This window comes from Pan troglodytes, chromosome 10 (assembly GCF_028858775.2).
Source record: "Pan troglodytes isolate AG18354 chromosome 10, NHGRI_mPanTro3-v2.0_pri, whole genome shotgun sequence".
In the NCBI taxonomy this organism is placed as follows: Eukaryota; Metazoa; Chordata; class Mammalia; order Primates; family Hominidae; genus Pan; species Pan troglodytes.
Genome location: NC_072408.2, coordinates 28,104,017 through 28,125,498, shown reverse-complemented (window position 1 = coordinate 28,125,498; position 21,482 = coordinate 28,104,017). Strand labels below are relative to the sequence as shown.

The window sequence follows — 21,482 nt, the reverse complement described above, 5'->3', positions numbered from 1 at the left end:
AATCTGAACTTCAGCTGAGGACAGAGTTAAAGCTTTCCCTAGGATCATGTGTGGTTGGATTGGGGGTTGAAGGTAGGTGGTGGTTATTCCACATGCCAGGGCAAATGAACATGAGATCCAGCCCACTAAGAACTACCTCTATCATTATGTATCCAGGGTATTTCTAATAAAAAGAATGAGGAGAAGCTAGAGAAAGATAATTTTATCAAAAATCAGAAATTAGATAATTACCACAATTAAGCACTAAATTAATTCTGAGCTTATGATTACCCAAGGCAAAAGACAGTGTCATGGGATATTTCTGTCTAGCAGAAGGAAAGATATTAGTTTTTAAGGAGAGAATAACTTTTTTTTTTACAGGTTATAAAATCAAGGACAAATTACTTATATGGAATTTAATCATAGAGACTTAGAGAAATCCAATGGAAAATATGTTTTCTAAAATATTTCACATGTATTTCTCATGGCCATTTCTTATGCCAATTCTTGATTAAAAACAATTGAGATCGTGGCATATAATTGTGGTTACATTAGAACATTTTGATGAGGCACTGGACTTATATAATCCAAATATATTACAGTTATTACCCAGAATATTATCAGATAGATGGTTAGTATTTGCTTTGGCTATCCACAAATATGTCATTCATCTTAATCAATGTTTTGACAGAAAGCTAAGATTAGGATTTCTGAAAAGTATCTCCAGTACAGATAGTCCATTTTGCTTGAAAAGAGATCTGTAGGATTTTTAGATACCAAATGATTAATCATACCTGAAAATACAATACTTCGTTGCACCAACACACAGTAATCTTCCTGAACATCAATCCCTCCCTAATGGCCATATATTCAGAGGTTCATGACAGTTCATATATTCTGTGGTCTCTGCTTCCATGGGCTCACTGCCTTCCAGTCAGTTTTTCTAAGTAACTCTTACTTTTAGTCCCTGAACTTCAAACCTATTACTTGTAGTCCCTGAACTTCAAACCTATCCTATGTTCTGCAATGCATATATCTGGCTTTGCTTTCATACTGCTACCTGATCTTATTATCTTCTTCCTGTCAAATAATCATTATATTACTAGGAGAAGAAATGAGGATTTACAATGTAACTTACAGCAGAAGGATGAGGAAGGAAATTTTCAGCACTACAATAAGGTCAAGTTAAAACTGTGTGTTAGAAATCTCCCATCAGAAATGTTTACGCTATAATAGAACTATCCAATTGGAAAATAGTACAAACCACGTATGCAACTTAAAGTTTTCTGGTAACTATAATTTTAAAAGTAAAAAAAAAAACAGTAAAATTCATTTTAATAAGTCTAAATGCAATATATCCAAAGTACTATTATTTCAACATGTAATGCAAATTTTTAAAAATATATTGAGATGATTCAAAATTCAGTGTGTGTTGTACACCCACAGCACATCTTAATGCATTCTACCTACATTTGAAGTCCTCAGTAGTCACATGTTACCATACTAAACAGCATAATTCTATAATATAGTATTATGCCCCTCAGAAAGCTTTTAGGTAAACCTCAGTCTACAGTCCTGAAAAATATTATGAGTGGCAGACCTAATGCTGACTCAATATTTACATTTTATGTAATATTTAGCATGCAATTAGAGAATATATTGATTATATTATTTATTCAACAAATATTTGTCAAGTCATTAAAATATGCTATGCCAGGTAAGATGTTGGTAGATCCTTTGAAGGGTACTGTCAACACTTACTTCCTGATTATTTTACAAAAGAGTGATCAGCTTTGCCCCTTTGAAGTATACAGACATGATACAATTTAGTCTCCTTTGTTCTTCTGTGTAGAAAGAAGGACCAGGAGGCCGGGCGCGGTGACTCACACCTGTAATCCCAGCACTTTGGGTAGCCAAGGCAGGCGGATCATGAGGTTGGGAGTTCAAGACCAGCCTGGCCAACATGGTGAAATCCCGTCTCTACTAAAGATTAAAAAAAATTAGCTAGGCATGGTGGCATGCATCTGTAATCCCAGCTACTTAGGAGGCTGAGGCAGGAGAATCGCTTGAGCCCGGGAGGTGGAGGTTGCAGTGAGCCAAGATCGTGCCACTGCACTCCAGCCTGGGTGATAAAGCAAAACTCTGTCTCCAAAACAAAAAAAAAAAAGAAAAAGAAAGAAGGACCTGGAGCCAACAGGGTGTCACCTTAGAGGCAGGCACCTGAGAGCAGGCAAAGGAATAATTCGTCTGCTGAAATACTAGGAGAGGTTGCAAGAACACTTTGAACAGTGCCTCAGGGCTGAGACTAAACACAAAACAATAACATTTATAACATGCTGACATTTTTAATTGTGAAAGAAACTGTATATGACTTGGAAATTACAGAAAACAAAGAAAGAAATCACTCATAATTCAGCAATTTCTATGTATTTCCATTGCACATTTTGGTGCATTTCCTTCCATCCAGTCTTTTTGCCCAGTCCTCACCATTTATGTCCCAGACCTGACAAGTCTGAGCCATGAGAGAATGTTATGCTTGCCTTTGATATCTAACTTGTGATGATGTGAGCCCCCACCCCCACTCCCACCAGCTTGATTCCCAGGAACTAGCTGAACCCCAGGGGTCTCCTGGCTGCAGTCTCCCAGGTAGGACTCCTGCTGTCTCAGGAATGGCCCACCAACCCCCGTTTCTCTAAGCTGGCTGGCTTCTTACCTTGCACCTCACTGTGCCCCTGTGCCTACCATCCTCACAACATCACCGCTCTTCAGGGACACCAGTCTGCAGCTAATCTAACCTCACCTAGCCCAGTGAGGGGCTTCTGCATGTTCCACTCTGAAGCTCTTACTAAGGGTCTACAGACCCAAACTCACAGCATTCTGCCAGTGGTTAGGGCTAACTCAGCTCACACTCATCAGAACTCTCTAGGCCTTTCTGTACCTTCGAGTATAGGCCTGACTCAACCCCTAAATGGAAGCCGCTTCATTTTCAGAGCCAGAATTAGCCTCTTCCCAGGATGACTGGACAGCGGGAGCACATGTTCCTTTATGGAAACATCTCTCACAAACAAGGCTGTGGTCTGGTTCTGTGGCCTTAGCATGACCATTACAGCAGCCTAACTATGTACTTCTCACTGCCTGGGCTAGAGTCTTGTCTTGTTTTCTGTTTCTCTTCTTTTTCTGCTTTTTCTTTCTTTTTTTTTCTTTCTATTCACCTGCCTTTCTTCTGCCTTCCCTGCTTCCTTCCTTTTTCCTTTTTTAAATTTTACTTATATAAAATGGTATCTTAGAAACATTCTTCTGTTATAAAAGTACAATATATTCTCATCACGAAAAACGGGAAAATTCAAATAAAAAAAGCAGGAGAAAAAAACCTCATGAATGTAGTATTTCCGAGCTAACTACCCTGTAAATCTAACACCTTGATTATCTTAAGAATCTGAAAGCTCAGGCACCTCAAGTATCAGAACCCTGAGATAACTCAGAAATCTGAAAAGTTGGTTGCTAAACTAAAGCTTTGATTGATAATAAATTAGTGTTATCTTAGCAAGTTCCCAAGTATAGGTAGGTATTTATGTAAAAGTTTATCATAATAATTTCACTTGCTGCTTTATTAAAGGAATTGTTAAAAGTTATTTATCATTATATAAGACCAAAACTTTGGCCAGAAAATTGGAGAAAAAAAAAATCCGAACTTGAACTCCTAAGTTATACAGATGGTCCCCAACTTATGATGGTTTGACTTATGAATTTCTTACTTGATTATACTGTGAAAATGATACACATTCAGTAGAAACCACGCTTTGAATTTCGATCTTTTCCTGGGCTAGCAATATGTCGTACAAAACTCTTACATGAGATATTGGACATTTTATTATAAAATAGGCTTTGTGTTCAATAATTTTGCCCTACTCTGGGCTAATTTAAGTCTTCTGAACACACTTAAGCTAAAATGTTCTACAGTGTAAGCTAGAATGTAGGTAGGTTGGATGTATTAAAAGCATTTTCATCAAACCATGGTAGGTTGAGGGGCATCTGTAAACTGCTACCAACAATATCATATCCACACACTTAGGAAATGTCGACTTCCGCTAGGACTTTCTCAGTCATTAGTGTTTCTTTTCTCTTTCTTTTGTGAACTACTAAAAATAATACAAAATGGGAATCAAAAAAATCTGGATTCTAGCTGTTTCTTTATTACATAGTATCTGTTTCCCAGATGTCAAATGAGGATAAGAAAATTTGTCTTAGAAGCTTTGTGAGGACAAAAATAAGACATTTGCTGTGAAATAACTTCAAAACAGTAAATCAATTGCATGATACATGGCATTGCTATTTTTAGAAAAAAATATTTCTCAACGACTTTTTACATGGTTGTTACCATCATTAGAATTGTTTTGGTGAAAAACGATACCAAACAGGATAGAATTTCTTTGCATTGCTCTACTCTTATATTTTAAAGTTTGGGGATCCAGGTGCTTGAGATTGAAGACATGCCAGTGACAAGCTCAGTTTTTCCTGCAGGCACTTTGAATTCCAGCCTTCCAATTTGAACCTAACACCATTAACTTAGTTTTAGCTACCATGTTTTTAAAGGCACAAAACTCTGTTTCTGTAAATAACCTGAACAGAATGCCACACTCACACTCACACCTCCATCATTGCTTCTCATTGGCCTTAGAGACATTTCTCAGGACTTGAATTATAAAACTTCATGAACAAACCGGCAAACCAAAAAATTTGCTCCACACCATTTAAAATGAAATAAAGTTAGTATTTATCATTTATGAGCTTTACAGGGAACTTTGCTAAGGAGCCAGTGACTTCCATATAGAAGGCAGTGGTATATTCAAAATTCAGATGAACGTATATGATGAAATCTTATGCAACTCTGCTAAAGTTTGGAGAACAATTTTTTCACATGATGTAGAGGACACGTGTGCTACTGGCTAGCAAGGAAATAAGTGTTTAGCAGATTTACAAATCCCATGTCTGCTACTGCCCCAGCTCCGAGGGCCACAGCACCAGCAGGTATATGGCTGGAGGCACCTGGTGTGGGAGCAGGCAGTGAGGTCCTCACACTGCCAGTCAGCTACAAGCGTCTCCCACTGTTTCTCATTTTTCCATGATTTTCACTTCTTGGGGCTCTGTACTAATCAGGTAAAAATTACATATACCTAGTTCCTTCCCAAGATAGATTCTAAAGTTAAGTGGCATGATGGCGAACATGGTGCAATTTAAAGTATGCAAAAGCCCCTGTTTTCACTCTTTCTTCCTGAATCTGTGTGTGTGTGTGTGCGTGTGTGTGTCTTTGTCTCTCTCTCACACACACATGCACACACACCGGTACACACACACAATTTGTTCAGATAGAATATATCATACTACTCCATTCTTCTTAGAGTTAAACCAAGTGATGACCCCTATTTTAAATACATATTTAAGGTGAAAGAGAAGTCCTTGAACTATTATTGGTCATTAGAACAAGATTTTGAATGAGTTGACCAAACTACCTATGCAATCAACTTAAAGGGGATGGAACTATATTCAAGAACATTGTGATTGTGAGAAAATAGGTATAAGGTATGGGGCACTCCCAGGATAAATTCTTGGGTGATGCTACCAGGGGGTCATGCCATGCCATGGGGCCTGAGGCAGTCTTAGGACACTGGGCGTCTTGAGGTGGGAGAATGGCAGAGAGAGAGCATTCAAACCCAGGTACGTAACAACCACCAGCAGACAAACCAGAAGTTTAAGCAGCCGCATTGCAATGGGAAAATCAGAAGGGCTGGGGGCCCCAGACCTAGATTTTACTCAGCTTGCATTTTCTCTATGAAAGAAATTCTGAACACTGTAATAAGCTTGTGAGTAAACAACGACTCATCAATTCAGTACTTTCAAAGAGATTCTCAGACAGGCAAAAACAATACATGGAGCCTGAGCCGAAGAGAACATCTTGAACTTCTTCCAGGCAGAACAGGCCTAAATATTGGGAGGTATGTAGAAAGAGAATAAGGAGAGGAGAGAAAAGAATACATAAATCCTATTGCATATCTTCCTTCTTCTTTCTCCAACACCATTAATTCAAGTGACAGAAGGTAATAAGGAATAGAAAAGGCTAAAATAAACATTAAAAGGGAAGTAAGTCACTAAGTTGAATATGCAGTCTGGGGATGTTGTGGTTGAAGGTTATGCTTCATTTGCTTTGATTTTAGGATTAATGTTTGTGGGCTTATTGAAGCTATCTAGACCCCAGACCTTTCCTTTGGTATCAGTAGACAGTTTTATCTACTGTTTTATCAGTAGACAGTAGACAGCTTTATCCTTTCTCACTCGTATAGGTTAAATTAGCAACCAGTATCTTGCTCACCCTTGACTAGTACTTCTTCCATTCACTCCACATCTCTACATTCATACATGCACACCTGCACACACACATGTGCAAACACACACATACACAGTTACATAACACCACAGTCAGCTTGCTTCAGTTTACTGCTCTTCATAGCTAGCTCTAGCCCTAGAAACCTGGTTGTTCACAGCAGGGAATACAAACTGAATTGAGCCCTCCTGCCTTCCATGGGAAAAACCACAGGGTCCCAAGTAAGGATAGATTTCTGGGGCCTAGAACACCAAGAGCTATGAGCCACTTTTATATGCACTTCGGCAGAGCTTCCAGGAAACAAGACAGCTGACAAGCACCTTAGTTTATCAAAACCAAGACAAAAATGCAAATAATGAACTTGAAGCAACAGCAGGACAAGTCAGATGGAAAAACATAACTCACCTCCTTTTCTCCACCCCACGCAGTCTTTCTTTCAGAGCAAGGCACTATTACCATGAGGACTATGCTAAGAATATATGAGAGAAAGCAAGAGAGAGCTGTCTCAGGTGGGTACATTTACCTGGCAGATCTGCAGGAAGTGTTGTTTATAAAAGCATGGTTGAAGATTGTACCTGGGCCGATGATGCACAATGAAGATTTTTGAGGTTTTCCCTTCATCCATTAGCCTGGCATTCGGTCACTCTCAAAACATGTATTCAGTGCTTTCTGTGTGCATAAGACACTTTGCCAGATACTCTGGGGGTATGAATCAGATACATCTCTATACTCAAGGAGTTTGCAATCCAGGAGGGAGCTGAGCAGATACACACATAAATAAGATATAAAGTAGAAAGTGATAGGAGCCCTAGGAAAGGAATTTAATGAATAGAGGTGTCAGCAAAGGTTTCTCAGAAGGGTGAAGCTGAGCCCTGAGTGAGATGGGGTCCTGCCTTCCTCACTGAGGGCAGAGAATGTTCAAAGCACACACTGTGGTACCAGTGCCTGTGAGGAAGCAGCTGCACCAGGCTACAGCTAATGGCATATGGAAGGATCTCAAGGAACAAGAGCTTGGGGGTATAGCTTAGGCATATATTTGAGGTCTTTGAATGACATGTGAGGATGTTTAAACTTTATTCTGGAGGTAGAACAATGAAAATCCAAAAGCCCAAGGTCAAGGCGGGTTGTGAAAGTTTAAGTCAACAAAGATACTGACATGAGGAAGGGGAGCCCATTCAGAAGCTATTGCAGGAATCCAGGTAAGTGGGGGAAGGGCCCGACCTAAGGACGAGTGGGGCTAGGAAGAGCAAGAGATGGAAGAAACAAACATTGATTGATGCATGTCCCATTATTCAGAAAAAGCTGACAGCTGAAGAAGCCAGCATAGAGGGTTTTCCACATGCTTCTTGGTTTTCTCCAGCATGTTAAAGCTAGCAGCAGGGATGTGAGTAACTGGGGATGATTGGCAGTGCCTGGGAATTTGCCCTTTGTTCCAAACAGACTGCTTACATAGCTCCAACTACAGCTTGGAGTAGTTGAGGTTAAGCAAAGCAAAAGGGTGATTCTAATCTTACAGGAAAGAAAGAATTAGGATTGACAGAAAATATAGTAAAGCTGCTTTGAAAGCAAAAATAAAAAATTGACATTGGGTACTATATCTCACAAATGTTTAGACAATGGACATGTTTCAGGATATTAGTGTCTTTCAGAAATATTACTGAAATGGATTTTATCTGAGGGAAGAGGGCATCTTGAAAAAAATTTGTTTTGATACAGGGTCTCGCTCTGTCGCCCAGGCTGGAGGGCAGTGGTGTAATCATGGCTCCCTGCAGCCTTGAGCTCCTGGGCTCAGGTGATGCTCACACCTTAGCCTTCTGAGTAGCTGGGACTACAGGTGTGTGCAAAACACAGTTTGTTTGTTTTTTAAATTTTTTATAGACACAAGGTCTGGCTATGTTGTCCAGGCTGGTCTCAAACTCCTGAGCTCAAGTGATACTTCCACCTTAGTGTCCCAAAATGTTGGGATTACAGGCATGATTCACTGTGTCCACCCCCAGGGTTTCTTCACCACACCAGCACAATGTCAGCAGTGAAAGGGCCTGGAAGCTGGTAAAGCTTAAAAGATACAGACTGGACCCGAGGCACTGAGTTGGTTTAATACTGTGAGCTGAAATGTGGGTGCTCACTTGAGTGTGCCATGAATATGAAAATGCATTTCCAAGGCAACTAAACTACCCTTACCTGCCTCTGTGAAAAAATCAGTCACTATGCAGAAGGAAGGAGCTTGACATTCTTTTATGGTAGGAATGGTTGAAGGGGTAGGAACTTGCCTCTTGGATATCCTACCAGCTAGATGTGCAGGGAAAGGCAAGCTTTTATTTTGCTCTCCTGGGCAGATCAGTTACCACATTAAACCCAAACAAAACAACCTGGAGAAAAAGATTCATGAGGTGTCAGACGTTTAATTTCCAAAATGTACAAGAGGGGAATGTTTTGAAATCCTGTTTCACAGCCATAATTCACATGCTTTGTACTTGTATATTTCTGTAGGTTATTGGTCACATGAAGCAAATATGGAATTTCACAAGTTCTACACATGGTGGGAGGCAGGAGCAGGCTCCCAAGGTGTCAGCTTTTAATGATGTTGTATATTTAAGGAGCAATTGATGCCAGTCTAGAACCCTTTTGGCATGTGCATATGGAAGATGTTACTGGTGTGTGACAATCCAGTTTTTATGCTACTGTGTTTTGCATGCCTACTACGTGCTAAGGTCTATATATACATAATCACATTTAATCTTCACAGCCACCCCATAGGAAGTCTTATTACCCCTATCTTGCAAACAAGGGGAAAATGAGGCACAGAGAAAGAAGTGCAAGAGGCAGAGGTGGAATTTGTTTATCCAATTATTAGGCCTTAAGATGCAATCAGCATTGTTGACCAGCGCCTGGTCCCACTCTTCTCAGGCACTGCATTCTCTTCCTATTTTTCTGGTTGAAACTTCTTTTGTTCTTTTTCTTTAGCTTTCCTTTAAATGCTGATCATTACGGATTGAGTTGCATCTTAACAAAATGTCTCTGTTGGAGTCCCAACATGTGGTACCTCAGAATGTGACCTTATCTGGAGATAGGGTCTTTATAGGGGTCATCAAGTTAAAGTAAGATCATTAGTCGGGGCTGTAATCCAATAAGGCTGATGTCCTCATGAAAAGGGGAAACTCCGGACACAGACATGCGCATAGGGAGAATAGAAGATGAAGATTAAGGTAGAGACTGGGACGATGCTTCCACAAATCAAGGAATGCCAAAGGTTGCCAGCAAACCACCAAAGCTAAGGAAAGGCATTGGACAGAGTCTCCTCTCACAGCCTCAGAAGGAACCAACCCTGCTAACACCTTGACCTTGGACTTTTAGCCTCTAGAGCTGTGGGACTACAAATGCCGTTGTTTAAGCCACTCAGCTTGTGGTACGCCTTGTTACAACAGTCCTAGCAAACTAATACACAGCTATGCTTCAGTAAAAGGCACCTCATGGAGAAAGACCTCTGCCTACCTCCCCAGGCTTGCCCGACTTCATCCTCATATACTAGCCACCTGCACCCCACCAAATAATTAACTTCTGCTAGTTTCCTGGACACCCCAAGCCATTGTGTGCCTTGTTCCCTTGCTATGATATTTCCCCTTTCTGGAACACCTCCATCAATGTTCCAGCTCAATTATCACCTCCTACAGGAAGCCTTCCCTCATTTCCTCCTATGCCTATCACTCAAGAAGTATTAACCACACTTTTCTCTGTGCTGTAGCTTTTTATTTTTTTACCCGGTTCTATGGTTACCTTTACACTGCATTGTAACCTGGTATTCATGTGCTTATCTGTGTCCCCTGTGGAGCTGTCAGTCTCTGAAAGGCAAGTGCCTACTTTATTTCCTCTCTGGATTCCAGCACTGAGATGGTGCCAGGTGTCAGCCCTCCTTGGAAGCCTTAGGAAAGTCTCTCCAATTGCCCTACCCCAACCACAGTATAGAGGACTATAAAATGAGCACATAGTGGGAGGAGACAGAGTGGTTCCCTGATTACATGTATGAACGCAGCTAGAGAGAGAATATGTCCTTCCAATGTGGGTGAGGTAGAAAAGCAGCATCTGTGACAGCATGAAAAGGAGGAAATAGGAGTTGCTGGACCTATTGAGGAATTGTCTGATAGGGAACCTAAGTTATCAGGCATCCAATCTTTTTAGTCACATTGGAAAGTAATCTCAAGAGACAGATGATTCAGGGTCCCCTGGCTCTTGGTCCTTAATCTCTGGTTTTATATAACTCCCCTTATCCTGCTTCCATGTTTCTCAGACAACCTCTCATTCCCATCTGGATCTCCCACTGAACAAGAATACGATAAGTGCATGGATTCCACGTGTTTCCAGTCCTTGAGCAGTGATTGCTCATGGCCAGTGCACAAAGTGGCTTTGGATTGTTTGGCTCCTGAGCAGTCTGACAACAACCAGAGAAGGCTTGGAGCATGTCAGTATGAGAATTTCTGGTCTGAATGACAGATACATTTGTCAAATTCAATCAATAAGCTGTCATTCTGGTAGCCATCCCAGTCTCCTTTGGGTTTTGCTTAGTGTAAACTAGTGAGTTAAATCGATCTTGGTTTGTATTTATTAGGTAAATAGTAATACTAGCACCTGAGCTGGGCGCCGTGGCTCACGCCTGTAATCCCAACACTTTGGGAGGCCAGGGTGGGCAGACCACTTGAGGTCAGGGGTTCAAAAGCAGCCTGGCCAACATGGTGAAACCCTGTGTCTACTAAAAATACAAAAATGAGCTGGGCGTGGTGGCAGGCACCTGTAATCCCAGCTACTTGGAAGGCTGAGGCAGGAGAATCACTTGAACCCAGGAGGCGGAGGTTGCAGTGAGCCGAGATCACACCACTGCAGTCCAGCCTGAGCAACAGAGAACGACCCTGTCTCAAAAACAAAACAAAACAAAAAAAAACACTAGCATCTAAAACAAACAGCCTACATCCTAGTATCCTAGTGGTTTAATAATAAAGGCTTATTTCTCACTCATGTCCTTACATTCCAGTCCTTACAGGGTGGGTGAGGACTTTGTAGTAATTCAGTCCTACCTCCTCATTGTGTCTTCTTTACTAAGCTGGAAATCATGTGGAAATAAAAGCAATTTTGCTTTCATGTAGAAGATAAAAGGGAATGGATATGGCAAGTGGCCCGTATCGCAAACACCCTTGTGCTCCTGGGCAGAATTTCATCACATGGTCACTCCAAGCTGAGGAAAACTGGAAAATGTGGTTGAGTCAGATGCTTGGGAAAAAGAGAACTTGGCAATTGGCCACCCCAAGTGGTCTCTGCCACATAAGGACACAATAAACTGACACTCTAGATCCTTCTTTGGGCAATACCATGGCCACTTCCAGACCCTTCCTTCCTGACACTGATTGCTATACCTGAACCAAGAAGAGGTTGGTGCATGTTCATTGAATAAATGAATAGAACTTTTACTCTTCTCAACTCTCTTTGGCAAGCTGTAGTCGTTCCCTCTAAGTGGATGTCCCCTCAAATAACTGCATCTCTCTTCTCTCCTTCTGAGCTCCAACCTTACATTCCCAATTCTTTCCTGGATACCTTCACATGAGGTTCAACCATTTCAAATTCAATATGACAAACCTAAGCTCAGCAAGCTCTTCCTGTGCTGAGCTTTGTTTTTCTTACACAACGCTTAAGGCAAGATCCTTATCTATCTCCAGTTTCTATCCCTCCAAGCATCTAGTACAACTTTGCATGCTATTAATAGTCATCTTTTGAATAAATGTTTCTGTTGTGGAATTATGTAAACTACGCTAACCTTAGATTAGCAGAAAAAAATGTAATTTTTCTGTTTTTCTATGGCTTACCTGATATTCCTCACACCACCTACCCCTCTGTGTCTGATAATCCAGTCTGTTGTAAACTCTGTTGCATAAAATAATTGAAAGACTTTTTATGTAACTCAGTCTATCATTTTTTTTTTTTTTTTGGACATTCCATCCTCAAATGTCCCTTTCCTCTGCTCTCTTCAAGAGGCATCTGTGGCTATGGCTGTACCTACTGAATCCAGGCTCAGGTAATCTGGCCTGTAGCCCTCAGCCACAGGGTCTGCCTGTTTAATCTCACCACAGTAACAACCCTAGTAAACTTCCCCTAGCAGTGTTATCTAACCTCTGCATGTCCTCCACAGGGACCCAGAATGTCAGGGTACCCAAGACAGTGGAGGAAGAATTGGGAGAACTAAATATAGGCCTCCTTTGGCCTAAGCATGCAACTGCTGCAAAGGTTACTCTGATGGAGCCCATCAGTGTTGATGTGAGGGAAAGAGGGGCATCTGTGAGACTCTCTTCCCACAGTCCCCAGCTGGAAATAAGGAACCTACTCTGCTCTCTGCTTTGCTTGTAACCAGCCACCCCTACCACCCTTCCAGGAATTCTCCTATTGAAAGGAGGGTCCATCTGTAACACCCATCCATGCCAGCTTCCTCCTAGTTCTCCTGAAGTCCACCATGGGCCTGCTTCTTCTTCCACTGTGGCCAACACTTTCCTGGCCCCATAGCTACTGCTTTTCCCGGGTGGCAGTGACTTTCCAGCTTTCCCTGGAGTGTCCAGTGGAATAACTTCTGAGTGTTATGAAATACAAGAGAGAAAATGAAAACCATATTTATTTTTTCAGACGGAGTCTCGCTCTGTCGCCCAGCCTGGAGTGCAGTGGTGCGGTCTTGGCTCATTGCAACCTCCACCTCCCGGGTTCAAGAGATTTTCCTGCCTCAGCCTCTTGACTAGCTGGGACTACAGGTGTGCACCACAACACCCAGCTAATTTTTGTATTTTTGGTTGAGATGGGGTTTTGCCATGTTGGCCAGGCTGGTCTTGAACTCCTGACCTCAGGTGATCCACCCACCTTGGCCTCCCAAAGTGCTGGGATAACAGGCATGAGCCACCGTGCCTGGCTGAAAACCATATTTTAAAATATTTTAAAATGTAATAAACATTTATTAAGTATCAGGCACTATTCTAAGAGCTTTCCAGATATGAACTCACGTAACCCTATGACAGTCTGCGGAGGGTTCTGTAATCAGACCCATTTTACTGACAAGGAAGCTGAGGCATAGCACATTTAAATGATTTGCCCAAGGGCACAGAATTTGGGTTCAAACTTAGGCAAAATGGTTCTAGAATCTCTATTCTTAACCGCTATGCTAAGCTCCCTCTATATTTGCTTTATATTTTTAAAATATTACTCCTACTTCAGCTTATAACTAAAAGGACATTATAATTGCCTGTCATATTTTCCCACAGGCAGTAAACCAAGATGCCAAGTGAAGACTTCTCTATAGCATAGGGCAAAAATCCATAAGGCTAAATCCTGGTGTTCATAGTCTATGTTAATTTGAAAACCAAAAACCCATAAAACGGCATGTGGGGAGCTTCAGAAGAACTGCTGTCTTGGGAATTCTTACCAGCTTTGAAGACTTCAGGGAGGTGTGGTCTGTTTTTCCTTCTCTGGATTCTCCTCCCGGCCTCTAATCCAGAACCTGTACATGTGGGTGAATTTGCACATGCACGCCTGCACACACACACCCACCAATGGTAAAAGCCTCTCTGGGATCCTCTCAGGATCCTTGGAGTCAGGGCTCTATACAGGGCTATTTTAAAGTGTGATGGTTCACTGAAAAATGTTGTCAAACAGCAAAGTACCAACCTTTTTGAATCACTAGGTCATATTTTAGAGACTCTGAGTTCTACACTTGCAGGAACGTGACTTTTTCACACTGTATTTTCTCAAATAGGAGAGAAGAGAATTCCAACCAGTGTGATGAGAATTGCACAAATCCTGCAGCCCATCTCTGCCACAGCTCAAAGTAAGCAACTTTTACTGCTGTATTCTTAAATAGTCCCAAGGATCAAATTATATCTCTGCTAAAACATTGTTAGGCCTAACTTCCTCACCAAGAATGTGGACTTTGGTCCGACTGCCAGGTTAAGAGGGCGTTTCTTGAAAACTTTGGTTTCTTTGTAGGCACAGTATGTGCTCATTAGATATAAAAGCTGATGGATTAACTAATTCCTTTAGCCTTTCCAAAATAGAGGTTTCATGGAACTATCTAGGCCCATAACAAATGTTTCTGTGATGAAACAAACTCAGGAAACTGTATATTTTCTTTTTCCCTTAAAGCTTCACAGAATGCATCATCTCATTAAAAGCTCCAGAAACCCTACAAAGAAGAAACCTTACCTGGTATCCCCCAAACTAAGATTGATAGATTTCCACTGATTTGTAAAAGAGATTCTTATTCTGAGAAGTTCTCATGGCTCTTAAAAAGAAGTCACCTTCTCATTGTATAGACTTAGACACACAATTTGTCCTTTTTTTTCAGATTGTTGGGTAAGCAATGACCCAGACCATTGAAGAAAATGAAGAAACTGTGCACACAGACTGATGTCTTATGTGACCAACATGCATAGAAGAAATGGAAGCTTCCCCCTATCTTTCCAGAGTTCAAAAATCCTATTGCTGAATTCACCTCCAATTCCCTGAAACAATATAGAAGATCCTCCATAAAGACCCCAGGTTATAATGTTTACAATTTATTTTGTACTCCTTTTCTCTGGTAATTGATGACTGCTATTATTAATGAAGACGTTACAAGGAATAAAAGGGCTTGCCTGCCACTTCTCACCACAAAACCGTGTGGCATCAAACAGAATGAAATCCTTCTGACACTGACAGCTGGAGAAAACCTTGTCACCACAGTGACAGTGTCAAGTGTGGTGTGACATCTCTGTGTGTGTTTCCTTTGCACCTAATAACTTCGTTGCCAATACAGACCAAAATAATGAAAGAAAACCTGCTTTTGCCAGCCCAAAGGATTAACTGTACTGTTGAGAAAACTGCAGGAATATTTGACATGAGATCACAATTTTTAATTCTTTTCCCCCCAGGATTCTGCATGAAGTATTTTTCTATGAAGGATTTAAATAGAATTACTTTTCCTCACATTGGTCATGGAGAGAATTAAGACATTAACTGTTGATCCAATTTATACTGCCATTTGATCCCATAAGTGCTATACAGGACTCGGTTACTCATGGAAAATATTTCCTGCCAGATCAAACACTCTCAGGGCCAAAGTCACAAGATTCTGACTTTACATGCTCTGTTCTGCCTCCTTTCATTTTGCCTCTTGGATTGTCATGAACTTCCTGAGCAAGAAGGCCATCCACCATGCAGTGTAATGTCTTGCTAAGAGAAATTAGTATTCAGTCTGCTCAGGTTCCAGCAAGGACTTTCTTCATGAAGATCTTCAAGTGGAATCAAGGTAGGAACTGTTATCCTTTTCAGTCCTTGTCCTATTCATTCGCACCTTGGAACAAAAACAAAGCTGAACTCTTTAGAGGGGAAAATTGATACCACATGGTTTTCTGGTGTATCTGCAACTTTTGGCTCTGGTTTGGAAAAGGGTGTGTATGTGTCATGCACACATGTCTATTTCATCCTATCTGACAAATACCTTTGTGAATTGCTTTGTGGACTATTTGGGTGTTATTGCAGGTTACAAATTTCTAGAGGGCTGGGAGACATCTTTAAATCCCATAGGCATTGGATCATGTGTCCTCTAGTGGCCATGAACCCTAGTTTTAGATAAAAGGTCTCATTTTCAGATAAGTATGAGGAATATTTTATTTTCAGCCCTCTCTTTTAAGAGGCATAAAATCTTTTAGTGCTGAAAATGCTTGTGCTACCTATAATAAAGAATTATGTTTAAGTCAGTGTGTTCCTAATTTGACTATGGAATTCAAACTTCTTGTAAGAGTCCACAGACCAGGTAAGACTTAAAGATTTGCCAACATTCAAAACCTCTGAAAAATAGCCCATTACTTGGCAGCTAGGTGATCTCCCTCCTAATTTATCTGGCTCTATTTTCTTTTATCTACTATCACCAATAGCATCTTTCTAATCCCTCACTCGGATCTTCTCATTCCTCCATTCATTAGAATACCAGTTCATTTCTTCAATAAACATGCCAGATAGGAGTGGCTCTAACAAGACGGGAAGTTTTTTCTGATGTGACAGTCTGTATATTTGCAGTCCAGGACCTGAATGGTGACAGCAAGAGGACAGAGGCTCCAGGTTCCTTTTGTTTTAGTGCTCTGCCATGTGTAGGGTGTTTCCCATCCAAATGTTCCAAGATGTCTTACCACTATGTCTGTATTCCAGGCAATGGGAAGGAGGGAAGGGGAAGGGGAGAGAATTTTCCTTCCTTGCAAGAGCATCATCTGCAAGTTGTGTTTCTGCTCACACCCCATTGACAGAGCTTTATTGCTTGATCACAGCTAGCTGCAAACGAGGCTAGGAGATATTTTAGTCAGTGTGGTAGCCTTTGTCACACTACAATTTCTATGTTAGAGGAGAGAGAGAGAACATATATTAGGGAATAGCTAACCAACTCTGCTACACCTATGACCTTCCATTTGGCTCTTACAATGAGTTTGTGAAGTTAGAATTTTTATCCCAAGTTTTCCACTGAGAAAAATAAAGCTCATAAACCTGAAATAATTTTAATATTGTCACCATGTTAAGAATGATTAAGGGTGTGAAGTTTTATCTGCTTCCAAGCTAACAAGGGAGCCGCCACAATTGCATGGATTCTTGCAGAAGACACAGATTCCTGAGTCAGACACAGAGGACTTTATCACTCATGGCACAGCAAGCAGCATCAGCTCCAATATTCATGTAGGTTGTTCTTGTCCTCCAAATCCTATGGGGCATTAGGGGGTGGCCAAGGTAGATGCTGCAAACGCAGTCGGTTTGCACCAAAGGTGAAAAACCCCGAGCTTAGGAAACTACAAGCTTTTAAAGAGGCTATAAGGAAAGCTGCCCAACTTTTTCCTTAGAAGGAAACGTTTTTTTTAGTATCCTAGTTAAGAAACAAATCTCTCTGCTTGAGAGAGGCATGCTACCTCTAACCTCCAAGAAGTTCACCATACAAATATTCTTGGAAGGCAGTCCCAAATAAAAGTCTCTTTGTTGACAAGGCTTGCAGAAACATGAGACACCCCTGGACATTTTTTTTTCCCAACACACAGATAGTCTTGCTATCTTCATTACAATAAAGGTACTTCTTCAAGAAATCTCCCACTGACCATGCCTCCATCATCAGGGCAGTTCTCACTTTTTATTGTAATTGTTCACACCTCTGGATCTCCATATTGGAATATCAGTTCCTTGAAGGCAGGGGCTATGGCTTTTGCTTTTATATCCCTAGCACCTAACACGTTACTTGGAATATGGAACATGTTCAACAACTATTTTGAATGAAGTATATTAGAATAAGATTTACTTAAGGGATAGAACAAATCAGCAAGCATTACATGTTATTGAATCCACTTGAGGTTCTCTTTGTATGGATCCTAGGGTAGGTGGCTAATTTTTATGATTCAGGCCTCAAATACCACTCCCCTGACCACAACATCATTCTAGATAAGTCTAATGATAAGCATTTGTCACTACCTAATATTATTCTGCTTGTTTATTTAGGTATCTGACTCCCCGTCTAGAATAGAAACCCATGACTTCAAGGACTTGCCTATCTAGTTCATGACTATATTTCTATACTCTAAAATAGTGTCGGGCCTAAAATAGAAGTTTCATAGGTATTTTTGAATGAATAAGTGAATGAGTAAATTCAGCAAACATTCACTAAGTTTATACCATCTGCTAGGAACAAAATGTTTTACCATGTCACAGTGGCCCACAAAGAATACTGTTACTTTGGACAACTGAAACAATTCAATATCTGGGTTGAGTTGAGTGGCAGCATCACTTTTGTTGGGGCAGTGAGCTTCCATTCCTCACTACAGATATTCCACTGCTGGCTTGAGCTGGGTCCTGAACACTGTCCTTTCCTGGTCTTGCTGGCGAAGGCATCCTGTGCCAGCAGGCAGCTTCATTGCCTTCCTCTCCTCTCCGAGCCCCTACGTAGCCATCCTGCTTATCAGGTGCACACAGTTCTGGTCAGGTAGCCTCAGGGAGCCCATCTGATTGGCTCTGTGGGTCCCCACACCTCCAAGAACTCCATGCCCTTCATATGATGCTTAACCATTTGTTTATCCTCATTCTTACCTGGGCAGCAGGTAGCTATCAGACCCTCTCTCACCTTTCCTTTACTCTTCTTCCACCTCTATTTGATCTCCTGTAGCAGCCTTGCCCATAAAGTCATGCCTGTGGCTCCACTGAGAAATTCGATTAAGTATTCCAATACTGCTGTGAAACAAAGTGATCTGATTCCGGTGAGACGATTTATCTTGCAAGGTATATCAATACTCATTTTATTCATTATTTACCCATTTCCAAAAATGATGTGAAGTGGGAAAATGTCAATGTTGAACAACAAAAATAGTAAAATCCCTTTGGGGTGAAGATCATTATAATTTGTTTAAATGCTGACAAATATTGATATCAATGGTAAACGTAGAAGTGGGGCATGAGGGAAATTACCAGAGGGAAATGACTAGGATATTTTTCAAGCCATCATTGATTCAAAATGAATTATGAGAGTAGAGCTTTGCATGGAAAATTAAAGGCCTAATACTAAAAATAATTATTAAGCATTTTCTTACTTTTGTAGATGAAGAAATTACCTCAGAGAAGTCAAATAATTTACCCAGAGTCACAAAATAAGCAAATGATGGAATATTCAAATCCAGGTCTTCTGACTCTACCTCTATCTGCCTTAGAGGTTTCTGAAATATTGATAAGATGGAGGCTGGAAGAGCTTGAAACAGACCATATAAAGCCAGATCTGAGCTGGAAAAGCAAAGAGGCCCAAGGAACAGCACAGACCCTGACTGGTGGGGTATCTGTGTATTTTAAATAACAAATACAGTGAAGATTCAAGGTTCAGCATGTACCCAGATGTTTCCATTATTGATATATATATATCCCAGTTTAAAATATTTAAATGGAAAACAGTTTGTGTCCACTTCATTTTAGAACTATGCCAGTTACAGGAATCACCCCAGTATCAGTTATGTCTCACTCATGTCAAAGAACCAGGGTCAAAAGAAAAAAATCTCCAGTAAAGATCCTTGCAACTCAGGAACACTCTTTCCTCTGAATACTGCTATGAACTAGAGTTAAAAGAAAGCATTTTTTAAAAGAAATGATTTATTTGTTCCTCATGATAAACATATCGAAACATCACATTGTACCACATAAATATATGCAATTATTTGGTTAACTGAAAATAAAATAAAATTTAAAAAGAAATAGAACGAACCTGAGTTAAACCCTGAGTTAAATGACTTTTTAACAAAATTCAATGGATTTAGTTTGAATTCATGTTTGCCCATATAATGAATAGAGTGTTATTTATGACAACATCCAGAAGAACAGATCTCAGGGGTTGGCTTTATTACAGTATGTTAGTTTAAATTAATTTGCCACTATTCCCTACAGTTATTCTTTAGTCTTCCCCTGAAGATTTTCACACACACACACACACACACACACACACACACACCTCCTTCCAGAAATGTAAGAAATATCTTTACCCTCATCCTATCCTATCTTTAAGGTGCCAACTTCTAGCTTTGTAAGTAGGAAGGATTAAAACATGAGAAAGAAAAGTAGGCCTAACTTGTCATGAAAATAAAATATATGGTCAAAGCCCATACCAAATGATAAGGCCTGTATTTTTCCAGATAAGAAGTTCCTCTTTTTTGCTCTTAAATGGGTTGAGAGATTGTGATAGGTAGTGGGGGGGAAAAGCATTTAGGGCCCTGAATTTTTTATTATGGTGTTTTTGCTACTAGAAAACACATGTCTCAATGGTGAATATTTTTAAAAAGTTACCATTTCAATTTAACTAGACCCTTAAAAATAATAGAGGTTCATCAACAAGTGGCATAAAGAGAGGAACAACAAACATTGGGGCCTACTTGAGAATGAAGGATGGGAGAGGGAGAGGATCAGAAAGAATAACTATTGGGCACCAGGCTTAGTACCTGGGTGAAAAAATAATCTGTATAACAAGCCCCCACGACACAAGTTTACCCATATAACAAACCTGCACATTTACCCTTGAACCTAAAATAAAAGTTAAAAACAAACAAACAAAAAACAAACCTAGAGGCTCACCTGCTTCCATTCCAAGTGAAATGTCAAAATTTGTATTCTTTTCTCCCGCTTAATGAAAGTCTGGCATTAAAAAATCCAGAGTCCACTCTAGCATTGTTGCCATGTGTTCTAATAATGCATTTTTCACACCAGCAAACTCATAGAAAGTGTGGTGAAATACTGTTTTATTTCACCACACTTTCATGAGAGCCATCCTTCACCTGGTATGAAATGACCATGCTAGATTCTGTTTCACAGCCAAAAAACATGATTATTACACTGTGTGTATGGGGTTAACCTTGATTATTCTTATTCACCACACCAAGAAATTACTCCAAACCTAAACTGATCCAATTAATAAGACTGCAATTAAAACCAAGAAAAAAAAATTATAAACTTATTTTCTAGTTCTCAGAAAATATCTGAGAAGGAAAATTCACTCCAGAGACACAAATGGCCTAATGGAATAATTAAAATTATAATTAAATAAAACCAAGTCATCCCAGGCCTACTTAGCTGTACAACTCCCTCCAGGATTATTGTGTCATTAGGGGAGGAAGGATGAAGAAATCACTTTTCAGGATTTCTCAGTGTAAGAGAGTTCTCCAGACTTTCAAAGCCTGAGAAGAGACCAAGGAGAAATAAATATCAGGACAGATGAAGCTGACATTACAGCCCTGCCCAGTCATTTCTACTTTACCATTGACAGCTGTGTGGCCAAGGAAATTGACCTTGCACCCTTTATCTTTAATTTCCTCATCTCTAAAATTTCTGGGACAATAGCAACATGAATCACAGAGTTGCTGTGAAGATTAAGTGTAACCAGGTATAATAAGTGCTATGGGCATATTCAGTATTGGATATAACTATTCATATGAGGAAGACATCAAATGGTATAAAGAGTATTCCAGAACAGCTGAAGATGGTGACAATAGTGAATGCACTGAGCCAGGTGTCAATGGTAGGAGAGTTTCTGGAGAGAGTTGGAATTGCAAATTGGAAAAGCCTCCCTGTAAACTGA

The 21,482-nt window shown here is 40.4% G+C and overlaps 1 long non-coding RNA gene across 2 annotated transcripts in view; it reads left to right on the top strand.

Annotated features, from left to right (window-relative positions):
- LOC104001494 (uncharacterized) overlaps positions 1 to 21,482 on the top strand; it is a 213,941-nt gene that overhangs the window by 93,809 nt on the left and 98,650 nt on the right. Inside the window, exons 4-6 of one of the 2 annotated variants that reach the window (XR_010147990.1) lie at positions 6,787 to 6,867; positions 14,133 to 14,204; positions 14,721 to 15,662. This is a non-coding gene — a long non-coding RNA (uncharacterized LOC104001494). The remainder of the gene's footprint in view (positions 1 to 6,786; positions 6,868 to 14,132; positions 14,205 to 14,720; positions 15,663 to 21,482) is intronic. The other variant, XR_010147991.1, reaches the window with a different exon arrangement.